Source organism: Delphinus delphis, chromosome 3, assembly GCF_949987515.2.
Source record: "Delphinus delphis chromosome 3, mDelDel1.2, whole genome shotgun sequence".
NCBI classification, from domain to species: domain Eukaryota; kingdom Metazoa; phylum Chordata; class Mammalia; order Artiodactyla; family Delphinidae; genus Delphinus; species Delphinus delphis.
The window spans coordinates 89,761,115-89,773,022 of record NC_082685.1 but is presented as its reverse complement, the minus strand read 5'-3'; the positions used below and the strand labels follow the sequence as shown (position 1 = coordinate 89,773,022).

Here is an 11,908-nt window from a genome sequence, read left to right as displayed (position 1 = left end):
CTAAAGAAGATCAATTAAATGAATGGGTTATGCCATAAATACTTTCAAGGCAAGCAGAACAAGAAAGGTGAATATGCACTTGCTGGAGATGTCAGAGAACCGTGGTTTTAAATATTGTGCTCAAGGAAACCATATGTTTATAGGTACCAGTGAAAAAATTTCTATGAAAGAGCCAGCAATGACTATAAATAGAAGCATGAGGATCATCTACAGAAAACAATATGTATCTGCCACATTATAACAGAAAAATGTGACATTACCTCATGTCTCAAATATTCTAAAGATGTCCTCTCTCTATAAGATGAATATCATCATGGTGTTACTTAAAAAGTGGCTTCATCAAGGTGAGATTAGGTGCCCCTTCCACAGACTTCCATAGCACCCGGTACTTCCTTGTTGTAGGAGCTTCTATTCCCCAATATTGTTCTTGGAGGAGAAGCTGAATATAACAGAGACACAGACCATGAAGCCTCTGACAGAGAGAAAAGACTTCTAAGGTCCTGCTAACTTTCAAGGTTCCACAAGGTTGGCTGTACTTTGTTTCCTGCCCTTGTTTTCTGAGATATGTGTCCATAAAATATTCCCACCCTTATTTTGGTGGACCTCTGTTTTTTGCATCTAAGCTTTTTGTTTTCAATAATTTTAGCTCTGAGTCACTACCATGTCTTAGGTACTGTATATAGGTGATATTAATACTCAAAGCAATCTGGAAAAATGGGTATTATTGTGTTTGTTTTCTAGATGAGGAAGCAAATATGGTTTGGTAGGTTAAATAATTTGAACAAGGTCACGTGGCTAGAAATCCTGGACTGCATGATTTCAAAGTCCAGGCTATCTTGATTTTATCACATCGTATCTTGTAAAGTAATTCGATGACAAGGTAGGTATGGGTCAGTTGACCCATAAATGTGCAGATAGTTCACAGCAATAGTAACAAATAGGAAAAAAGATTTTTCCATAAACTCTTTTTATTCTGGAAAAGATTGAGTATACAGAAGTGAATCTTCTTAATTAAAAAAGATAAGGATTTTGGCTAACTGTTCAGGAATAACAAGAAATTGCAATAGTGTAGTAGGTTAATGATTAGAAAGGTAAAAAAGCCACTTTATATAATTTCTGAATAGAAAGTAATAGTGTAATTAAGACTGTTAACAATTGGAAAGCATCAAGCTTTGATTGGTTGAGGAATTTAAAAACTGGTATTTAAAATTTTATTTTTTGACTAGGCATTAATTTTGCATGGTTGAAAATTCAAAATATACAAAGGAATATATAGTAAAAGGTTGACCTCTTACCTCTGTTCCCCAGCCATCAACTTTTCCTCCCTAGGGGCAACTAATATTGTTCTCTTCCTGGCTATGCTTCTAAATATGTTCTAGATATGTTCTAAATATGCAGATGTGTTGCTTTTAAACTCCTTCAGTTTTTAAGAACATGTTATTGTATGTTCACATGCTGTTATAGGAAGTAATACAGAGAGATCCATATACCCTTTACCCAGATTTCCCCATTGGTAATTTACAGTAGAATACTATATAGTATTCTATACTATACAACTATAGTTCAATATAGTATACTATATTCAATACTATGCTATAGTTCAATAGCACAACCAGGATACAGAGCATTTACATAACCAAGGCTTCCTTGGCAGTAGCTGTCTCTTCCTCTGTGGCTACAGCTTCCATCAGGTTGACCCCTGGGCTCCAGTAACCCTGCCTCTTCCCTTTGTTTCTCCAGTTAGGAGCTGCACTTGCTAATTTCTGGATTACCTTGTCAACCCCTGCTTAGCTTCTGCGTTCTTACGTGGCCTGTGTTATCAATTCCTTGCATCAATTGTCTTTGTGAAAATTTGAAATGATCTCTATTTTCCCTGTTAGCCCCTGCCTGAAACAAGTGGATTTAAAGAAAAGTGGTGATGTGGTATTTCTTGCACACCTGGCTTTGTAGTTTCTGTTTTACACCCACTCTATTGTTATCAAATCTACCTATCCTGTTCTCTCAAACTGACTATTTACTAGGTGATGCTCTTTAAACCAATGTATAATCTTTCCCAGACAACCATCATTTTTTTTTGTTTTTTTTTGGCTGTGCCCTGCGCTTTGTGGGATCTTAGTTCCCCGACTAGGCATCGAATCCGTGGAGTCCTGACCACTGGACCGGTAGGGAATTCCAGACAGCCATCATTTTAAAGTGATTTTTCTGGGAAGGAGCCTTGAGGCAAAGATGTAACTTACAAAAGGGGCATTTGAGATGGAGTGTCTTGACTCCCCAGGTTCAGAAGGCCTTTCAGATCACAAGGTCTATCTATGGTACATTTGCGCCTAATTCTTTATAAGCATGCCATTTTTCTTTGTAGACTGAAAGATCTTCACAGAACACGGAAGACCTCTGTTCTGGGCTTCTGCATTACCCCCACCCCGATTCCGCTCTTCAGCCACGTCCTTGCAAGCCACAACTGATCTGAATTAAGACAGTACCCAGGCAGAGTCTTTAGGTGGCATAGACACATCAGGAGGGGCCACACATAAAGCTATTATCAGCCATTAACTACCTGGTGAATTGGTTTATTGGGTGTTTGTGACACTCAAGAACTGACTGAAGTTTTGATTGGGTGATGAGTCAGGGGTAGGATGGGAGAACAAAGCACCACCCAGGGAGGGAGGCAATTTGAACACAATGCCCCTCAAGAGAGCTAGCCTTGAGCCTCATAAATTTAAAGGCAAATCAGAACTTTACTGCTTTTGGCTAAAGAACACTGACAACCTTTCAGAGCAAAGGGCAAGTACAAGGCATTCTTCTGAAAAGGTTACAAGATTTCAGACAGAACAGAATGAAAGTAAGTTTCTGAATATAAAATATACCATGTTTTGGAGGTGGTATTATGAGAACTGATCATCAGAACAATATACTACTGTGTCAAACAGATTATAGTCTGAAATAACTTTCAGTGTTCTCCTCAAGTACTGACGAAAAAAAAGTCCATTCATTTATTCATTTAACATATACTACATCGTGCCAGGTTCTATATTTGAGAAGTTACACATATCTGTTAGAAATAATTTGTTTTCCTAAAATTGTTTTATAATCTTCCCATATGTATTTTAGGGCACATAAAGTAGTATAAAATGTCTTCTAGCTGAGGAGCCTCCAGACATCACTGTTGAAATAAGGGTGTTCAGATTTGTCTTTATAGTTTCAGGGGCATATATAGATTTTGGAACAAGTGTGAATCAATATTTGTTTACATTTGTATTAATTTACACCAAGATTATGCCTTTTATGTTCAGATAAAGCATTTTCTTAAAAAAAAAAGGAAGAACAACAAACTCTCTTGGATTGAGACTGGAACACAAATTATCATCATTTATAAACAATTCTGGGGTTCCTCTGGCTGGGTTCAAACCCACCTCAGCCACTAACTCCGTGTGTGTGACCTCGAGGAAATTACTTAAATTTTCTGCATCTTTAAAACGCGAATCATAATTGGTCACTCTCTTACAGAATTGTTGAGGAGTGTAAATTAGAAAATGCATGTAAAAAGGCCTGGCCCACAGTGAGGGCTAAATAAATGTCCGCAATTATTCGTATCTCTGAGTTTGATAACCAGTTTGGCAGAGACGTACATAAATCGAGAAAAGGAAAGAATGATCAAAGGAAAGAATTTCTTACAAGAATGGAAAAGATCAAGTCTGAGGATTCAAAAAGGGGTAATCAAATCAGAATCTGAATTTTACCCTCCTCCCCACATTCACTAGATATTTAGCATTTTTCTAAGATTGACCCTATAATTCGTAATTTCATGGGCTTCCAGTCTTCTCTACTTCAGCTCAGTGCTGCGTCCTTAAAGCGGAGACTCACCAATGACAAACATCGCCACAACACATAACTGGGGCAACTTGAGTGTTGCCAGGCCTGGAGTGGGAGCACTTGAATTGTCGGGCGCGGGTTTGGACTGGGCAGGGGGGTTTACGAATCCTCCTCCCCCTCCCCCTCAACCACCGCAGCCGGCAGCTCCCCCCCCCCCCCCCCCAGCCCCCTTCTTCCAGCTCCCGAGCGCCTTTCTCTCTCGGGTCCGCCCTTCCTCAGGGTGTGTGAGCTGGGCGCAGGAGGCGGGCTCAGCGCTGACGGGCTGCGCCTCTGCAGCCAGAGGGAGGAGGGCGGGAAGGCGTGCGGCGGCGGCGGCGGAGGAGGAGAAGGAGGCGGGGACTACGCCGGGCCGTAGCTGGCGCCGAGCGCGGTGGGAGCGGAGAGGGTACCCGGCTGGCTCGGCTGGCGGCCTCAGCCCGGATCTCGACGCCGCAGCCCTGCGCCTCCCGAGCCCTTGTCTCAGTCTCCGCGACCCCAAGCACGGCGGAGGCGGCGGAGCTGTGGGCCACTGGTAGGTTGCACGGGGACGGCGGTTCCTTCTGCAACCTTTTGTGCTGCAGAAAAGGTGGTGGTGGTGATGATGATGGGTGGGTGGGTGCGTGGGTTAGGGGGGTTGCCCCAGTCATCGATCCTCGGTGCCAGCCCCAGTCGTGGCGCCGCCCCTTCCTCCCTGCCTCGTCTCGGGGCCGGGCGTGCGGTGCCCGCGCGGTGCTGAGGAACCCTGACCGGGCGGGCCTCCGGGATGGACGGCGAGCGGCCTCAGCGGCCCTTGGCCTCGGCGGTCTGGTCCCCCGGCGCCCGAGCAGGGGGGTAGAGTCTGGTGGACTGGGTGGGGCCCTGGCGGGGTGCCGGGAGCCCGCAGTTTTTTGGCCCAGGGTGGGGTCGGAGACGCCGTGAGTGTGCAGCGCGTGTGAGTGAGGGTGCAGGGGCGTGCGCCCCCGTGTGCGCGCGGCGTGCGCTCGCCGGGGAGGTGCGGGACTCGACGACCCATTGCGCGTCTCCCGCGGTGCGGCGGTGCGGAAGTCGGCGCGCGTTGGCGCGCACGCTGGCTCATCCGCCGCCGTGGCCTCATCGCGGGGCAGCGGGCCTGGGGGCTCCATTGAGAAGTAGGTCCTTCCCGGGCCTGCTGCGCCTCTGGCTGCCTGCCCGGGCCGCGCGCCGGGTGCGACTGCCCGGGCCAGATAGCACCTCGGGGCAATCCGTGGCAGCCTTATCTCGCCTGCCCTCCTCGTCCGCGCAGCAGTCTGGGGGGCGAGGCCGTCCGGGAACCCGCAGCCAGCGCCCGCTGCGCGTCTGCCGGTTTGGCGGGGGCGGGCAGACCGGCCGTGGCCGGGGGCGCGCGTGTGGATTCGGGCCGGGTGCTGGCCAGAAGCGAAAGCGGCAGATGTCCTTGGGCATCGCCGCCCTCGCCCCACCTGTCGCGGGTGAACTTTGGGCCAGGTGGGAAGCGGAGGAAAGGGGTTTCCGGGCGGGCGGCAGTCAGACCTTGAGAAGGCGGCCCCATTGTGAAGCTGCCAAACTCTAGTGGTGGAATCTGCAAATCTCTGCCAGAAAGGAGATGGGAACACGAAGGGAATGATGGCCCTGTCCCTTTCTCCTTGTAAATGTTCCACATCCTTAGGGTGTCTCTGCTTCTCCAGCCACGCCAGTTTGCACTCGGGTTGGTTACTGATATGTGTCGAGCCAAGATGCTGAGTGTGTATGTGTATGGCTGTGGCGCACAGGTTAACACTGGGACTGGGAACTTTTTAATCATTCGAGGAAAGAGGAAGAATGGAGGCAGTAGCATTTTATAGCGTGCTCGCTACTCCTAGCCAAAAGAACAGCTCTTGCACAACATTTCCGACGTTTCTAGACTCTTCATTTTACATTGTTTTTCTCAGATAAACCACACTACAGTTCACTTGTAAGTTGCTTTATTTATTTTTTTAACCCTGTAGAGCAGATTAGACACTAAGGAGATAGAAATGACCTCTTCCCAAAGTTTATTTTCCCAGTCATTTCAAAATACAGTATTAGTTATTATTGTGAAGCTTTTGGTACTTTCTTAATTCAAGACCATGATTTACGCTTACACAATTATACTTAATGAATGTTTCACAGATTTCTCAATGTTTTTATTATGTAACTGTGTATGCATTATAAACTTAATAAAATGACCAGCATGAAATACAAGGATTAATGATCCCGGAAACCTCTTGATTTGATAAGAACTGGTGTTTAGAATATGCTTCTGTCAACATTTTAGGTTATTTAATTGTAAATTAGACTGTTCAGTAGTATCTCTTCCAGGGTATAAGACAGAGGGTATTTATTGACCTTACATAATGGTATGGTCAGTGACTTTGTTTACTTTCTCTGTATAATTTTGTATACTTTGGAGAGCTAGTGGGCACATTAACCCTTAAAAGTATTTAGTGTGGTGGGAGTAATAAAACCTTATATACAGGATTAAATCTTTTTTTTTTTTTGCTGATTTATATCCTCTGGGGGAAAATCAGCTTGTTTCCTCCAGAGAGAGCTCTGATTTCGTCACCAGCGTATCAAAATAAGTTCTTGGTTTTAAGCTTTCATCTGGAACGTTAGCCGATTCCACTGTGTACACCTGTCCCATTTCAGTTATGTTTCCTAAAGGGCAAATTTCTTGTAAAGACTGCATGTAGACATGCAGTTCCAGTTACTGTCAGTCATATTTGTAGTGAAACTGAATTTTTTTCTAAAAGTAGAAGGATGATTTCACATAATGATAAGCCACTGGTAATTTCTTTAATTTCTACTAGTAGAAGTAGAAAGAAAATGAATGCTGCCCTTTAAGGAATTTACTATTAAAAGAACTGATATTAGAAAGAGAAACACATTTTTTTTCTTCTGAACCAATTATGGGTTGTCTTTCCAGGTTGGTGTGGTTAATGATTTGTTTGTAAGGTCAAGGATGGTTTCAGAAAAGTCACACCCTACTTAACTCTTCTTAAAAATTATTGATGATTTAGTTTTTATGAGTTGCAAGTGGAAAAGTAAGATGATTTTAAAGTAACCTTTAATACGAGCACATAAGTATACCTAAGCATTTTACTTTCATTGTGAATGTTGTACTTTGGCAGTTAAACCATTTTATTTCTGCTCAGTGTTCTCTTACTTGAGAGATTTTTTTGTTTTTTGGGTTTTTTTTTTTGCGGTACGCGGGCCTCTCACTGTTGTGGCCTCTCCCGTCGCAAGGCACAGGCTCCGGACGCGCAGGCTCAGCGGCCATGGCCCACGGGCCCAGCCACTCCGCGGCATGTGGGATCTTCCCAGACCGGGGCACGAACCCGTGTCCCCAGCCTCGGCAGGTGGACTCTCAAACACTGTGCCACCAGGGAAGCCCTTGAGAGATGTTTTAGTCCTCTTTTTTTTTTTATTATTAGAGTAATCTCTGAAACTGTTGGTAGCAAAATATTTTCATTAGTCTGAATGGAACTTTTAAAAATTGCTATTTTTTGCCAAGTCCTTTTCCACTATGTGTCTCTCCTCAGATAGCCACTCTGAGGAAACTACCTGCTTCCATTTTTTTTTTTTCCTTCCTGTTTTGGGAACTAGAATTAGAACCTGTAACTTCTCTACCAATTTTCTTTGCCTGAAGTTTATCTTTCTTTTTGTAATATAACCTTTAATGATTTGTGAGATTTATTTACCAAAATTCTTGAGGGCTATATGCTTGCCTTCATATTTATAACCTTATGATTTTTGGAAGTGATATTTTGTTAATATTTTTCATATTGCTATTTTGTTAATGGATCTATGATGAAGCCAGAGATTTGTGGCTTTTTTGTGTGTAGGGATTTTGTGTGGGCTTGAAAATTTCCATATGGAGCTTCTATATTTGGGGGAAAATCACTCCCGTTAGGTTCCCAGTGCCATTCAAGTTTACTGTTATATGTGTTAGATTTATGTATTTCCATGTCTGCCTGTCTTCCCCTCTTGTCTGGTCTCAGGCTTCACTTTTTATATTTGCACCAGTACCTGTACAATGCTGGGACACAGTAAGACCCAAGAAATATTGTTGAATGAGTAAATGAATAATTGAATGACTGAGTGGATACACCCAAAGAAGTACTACTCAGAACTGTAAAGAAAGCCACTATGCAAGCAGAAGGGTCTTTCTTCCTTTCTTTTTAAATTCATTGCCTTTCCATTATTACATATTACTTTTGAGTAGGATGATAATACAATTAGCAAACTGGGACAGGTTTGAGAGATAAAGGGGGTGCTGTAAATAATTATGCCAGGGCACTCACTGGCTCTAAACTGAGACATATGATCACCCGACTTTTGAAGGACATTCTTCTTTATTTTCCTGTGATGGTATCTGTCACCTTGCCTGAGAAAATTTGACACACTTGCTAGTTAATGTTTGCAGACTTTTCTGTTTGTAGAAACTTCATTTGCAGTCAGATGTTGGGTGTCTTTTGCTTAGTCACCCATGGCTTCCCTGTCCAGAGGCCTATGGGTAGCTCTTGACCAGGCTTAATTTTTCCTATTTTCATTGCTTACAGGATTATGTCACAGGACTTTTCTGCTTGTTTCAGCTGCTTATAGCTGGAAGCATTATGTACTCTAGCCTTTGCTCTGTTTACTTCCCTTTGTTTTTTTTGCTTTTTGTTTTTAATTAATTTTTATTGGAGTATAGTTGCTTTACATTGTTGTGTTAGTTTTACTTCCTTTTGTTTTTTATGCAGTATTTAGTCCATCTTGTAAGAATGTCACATGAGCTCTTTTCCCTTTGGCTGTTTTTGAGAGAAGATCCATTGATACTTTGCCAAAGCTTCATGTTCAAAACATTGGCCAAAATCAATTGCAAGTGCTAGATATTTATAGATTTTACAGTATCCTAAAAGTGTTATTTGGAGGGTATATATTTTGGGGACTTTTGAATTACAGTCTTTTAGTTCTTTCTAATGGGAGATGAGAATAAAATCCTTATTATAATTTTTACTACGTTCCTTTATAGGAAGTCTCTTAAAGAAGCTATATTCTTACACTAGTTTCTGACCTCGTTCCTTTTATTTTAAAATTTTTTCTCTTTTTCACCATCCTTATCATCATCATCCTCTTAGCACCTGTGCATGGATAACGTGCAATTACACACCAAACAGTAAGCTGAGTCATAAATGAGTAAAAAATGGAACAGAGTTCCTACACCTTGGTTTCGCCCTGTGTTGCTCCTTTGGACTCTGTTTGTATTTCTGTTTTTGGCTTGGCACTGGCATAATAGGGATAATTAGTTACCACACTTTGTTTACTATGAAATTACAACCATTTCCTAGACTTCCACATCAGTTCTAGTGCAAGAGTTGGATAGTTACTTTAAAGCTCCTCTGCTTTCAAATCCAGAATGAAGTTTTAGGTTGATTTTCCTTTTAGTATTGAAAAAATATTGGAAAAGATATTTTTCCAATGCATTTAAAAGCTTGAAAAGAAGGACATATCACCAGAAACATGGTACAAATTATATGATAGTTTGAGATTTTAGACTGCTTTATAAAACTATTTATTTAAAATCAAACAGTTTTTTAAATTTTTTCTAATGTTCCTTTTTCTGGGTTTTCAGTCTAGATTTCTAAAAGTCTAAATGAAATCTATCTCACTTTGCGATAGATGTAGCCCTGAAAAATCAAGTGGAGATACCTTTCTGTATCTGGCATCCAACCATATAACCAGCAAATATTGGCTGATACATTTTTTCCTGGCTTAGAATTTTTGATTTAAAAAAATCTTACAAGGTCTGAGGAGAAAGGGTCTATGATTTAGAATGGTTTTGTATAAGACTGTCCTGTATGTGCCTTAGAATTTCGACATTTTTCACGCTGGAAATAACCCTAGAGTTAGTAATTAAAACTACCTTCCTCCAGCTGTTTCACAAATGGGGCAATAGAGCTTTTAAATAAAATAACCCTCCATACATTTAAGATAGGATCCCACTTACAAAAATTAATATACATTTTTCAGGAACATGATTATTGTGTAAAAAGCTACACACCTAGGCTTATCACTAAACAGAGCCAGTGATGTCAGTGGGCTTTGGAAACAGACAAATTGGGGTTTGGAGTTTTGCTCTGACTTTCAAATAGTATTACTTGATTAAATACTTTAAAACGGGGGTAATATTTTCCTGATGGGACTATATAGTTGTTAAGATTAAATGTTATAAATTGCATATAGGTTTTGGCTTGTAGAAGGTGCTAAAACTAAAAAAAAAAAGGTTTTAAAAATTTCCCTTCCCCATTAAAAATCCATTTACTTGAATAAGAAATCAATTTGAACTTTATAACATTAGGATTGGGGAGATTCTTTGGGGGTAAATTATGTTAAATAAAAATTATTGTTAGGTAACAATTTTTGTTACACTGTAATTCATTTTATGTTAAAACCAGAGGCTTCATTGGTGGAACAGACTTAATTATCTAGGTTTCTTGGTTACCCAATTTGAAAATAGTTTGTGACAAAAAATGAAAGGAAAGGTTTCGAAACTAAATCTAAAGAAGTTTCAAAGGTCGATAATCATGTTGGTTTCTAAGAATGATAGTTCTGGGTGTGTTAGCTCCTTCCAGGGTCCCAAGTGGAGGAAGCATGTACCTTTATTAATTCAGTAATAATCCATTTCCTTTGGATAAAACTCTTATGTGCTGGTTAGAAAAATAATGAATAACAAATCTTTTTGGGAATGAGTTGAACTGTTGCCACTTCAGGCTTTGTGCACTTACATAGGTAAAATGAATCTATTCAACTCATTTGAGCCACCATCTGCCCCCAACAAGTTAAGCACAACAGAAAACCCACCAACCAAAGAAACCTTTACAGGTGGAAGAAACTTTGAGTTTTCTTGGTCTTAAGAAATTAACCCAGTTAATTGGGGAGGTACAAGATAAAGATAGATTTTCTTATACATTTGTCCCCAAGTAAGAGGTGAAAGGCACAGAAGAGATGTTAGAAACCGTAAGCAATGTAATAACTATAAAGAAGTGTTTTTGAGTTGTTCTTTTTTAAAAAAATGTTTTTCCATGAGCCTTTCAATTTGCCTCAGAGCAGTCTTAGGGAGGATTGTTGCTATTTTATGGCTAAAAAGAGTAGACATCAAAAATTAATTGCATAATAATAACATCACACATTCGTAAAGGGGTTTGCAGCATGCAAAACAACGTTCACCTACTTCTCATTTGATCCACATAACAACTTTATGAGGGAGGAAGGATGGAATTGTCCTCATTTTAAAAATTGCTACTTATGCCAGGTCAAGAGGCAGAGTTCTTAGCAAGGCAAGGTCTAGGACCTTTTCCTTTGACCCCAGTCTCAGCATTATATTTTCCATAGGATACTGCGAATCTTTTGAACACATGAATAGGATTTGGATGGTGGAACCAACATTTAAACCCCTAAGTTTTCTTGGCTCTTCATTTAGCCCTGGTGGCTACTATTAGTCTCCAGGTAGAGGTTAAGCAACAGAACACAGAGAAACAAGCATGATAAAATGTTTGAGGTTGCATTTAGCTGAACAAACTCAAAATTACTTTAATTAATTAATATTGTATCCTTTGTAACCTGTACCTGGTGTTAGTATCTCCTGCTTCATCATGCTTTGCAGTTAGAATTGACATAACTGCTTTATAAGTTGTGTTACTTGTTAAATTAAAGGTTTATTTTTATATTTCATGTTTAGTATCTGGAGTAGAGCAGAAAAATTATTATGCCTGTGTTCCCTTGGGACTCATTGGAAATTGTACAGTGACATCTTCTGGGATTTAGGCTGGTGAGTTATATTTTGCTTTTTCTGTTTGTTAACCAGTTGTATGAACATAATACTATAATGTGATTTAAGTACTATATAAACCAGATGAATATGAAATGTCAGTATATTATTATAAAGATATATAGTATAATTATGAAATTTTTAATAGTGAGAACTGAAATTATTATTACTGAATGCTAACATTATTATAATTGAAATGTTTGACTTTTTGAGTAGATTTTCCTTTTTTTATTCTTGTAAGATAAAGGAGGTCTT

General features: G+C 40.6%; 1 protein-coding gene across 8 annotated transcripts in view; it reads left to right on the top strand.

Annotated features, from left to right (window-relative positions):
• The first annotated feature begins 4,217 nt into the window (after positions 1-4,217).
• MACIR (macrophage immunometabolism regulator) overlaps positions 4,218-11,908 on the top strand; it is a 192,870-nt gene continuing 185,179 nt past the window's right edge. For 5 of the 8 annotated variants that reach the window (XR_011246421.1, XR_011246422.1, XM_060009066.1 and 2 more), the window contains exons 1-2: positions 4,218-4,381; positions 11,564-11,653. The gene's annotated coding sequence lies outside the window, so the exon portion shown is untranslated. The other 3 variants (XM_060009063.1, XM_060009062.2, XM_060009065.1) reach the window with 3 other exon arrangements.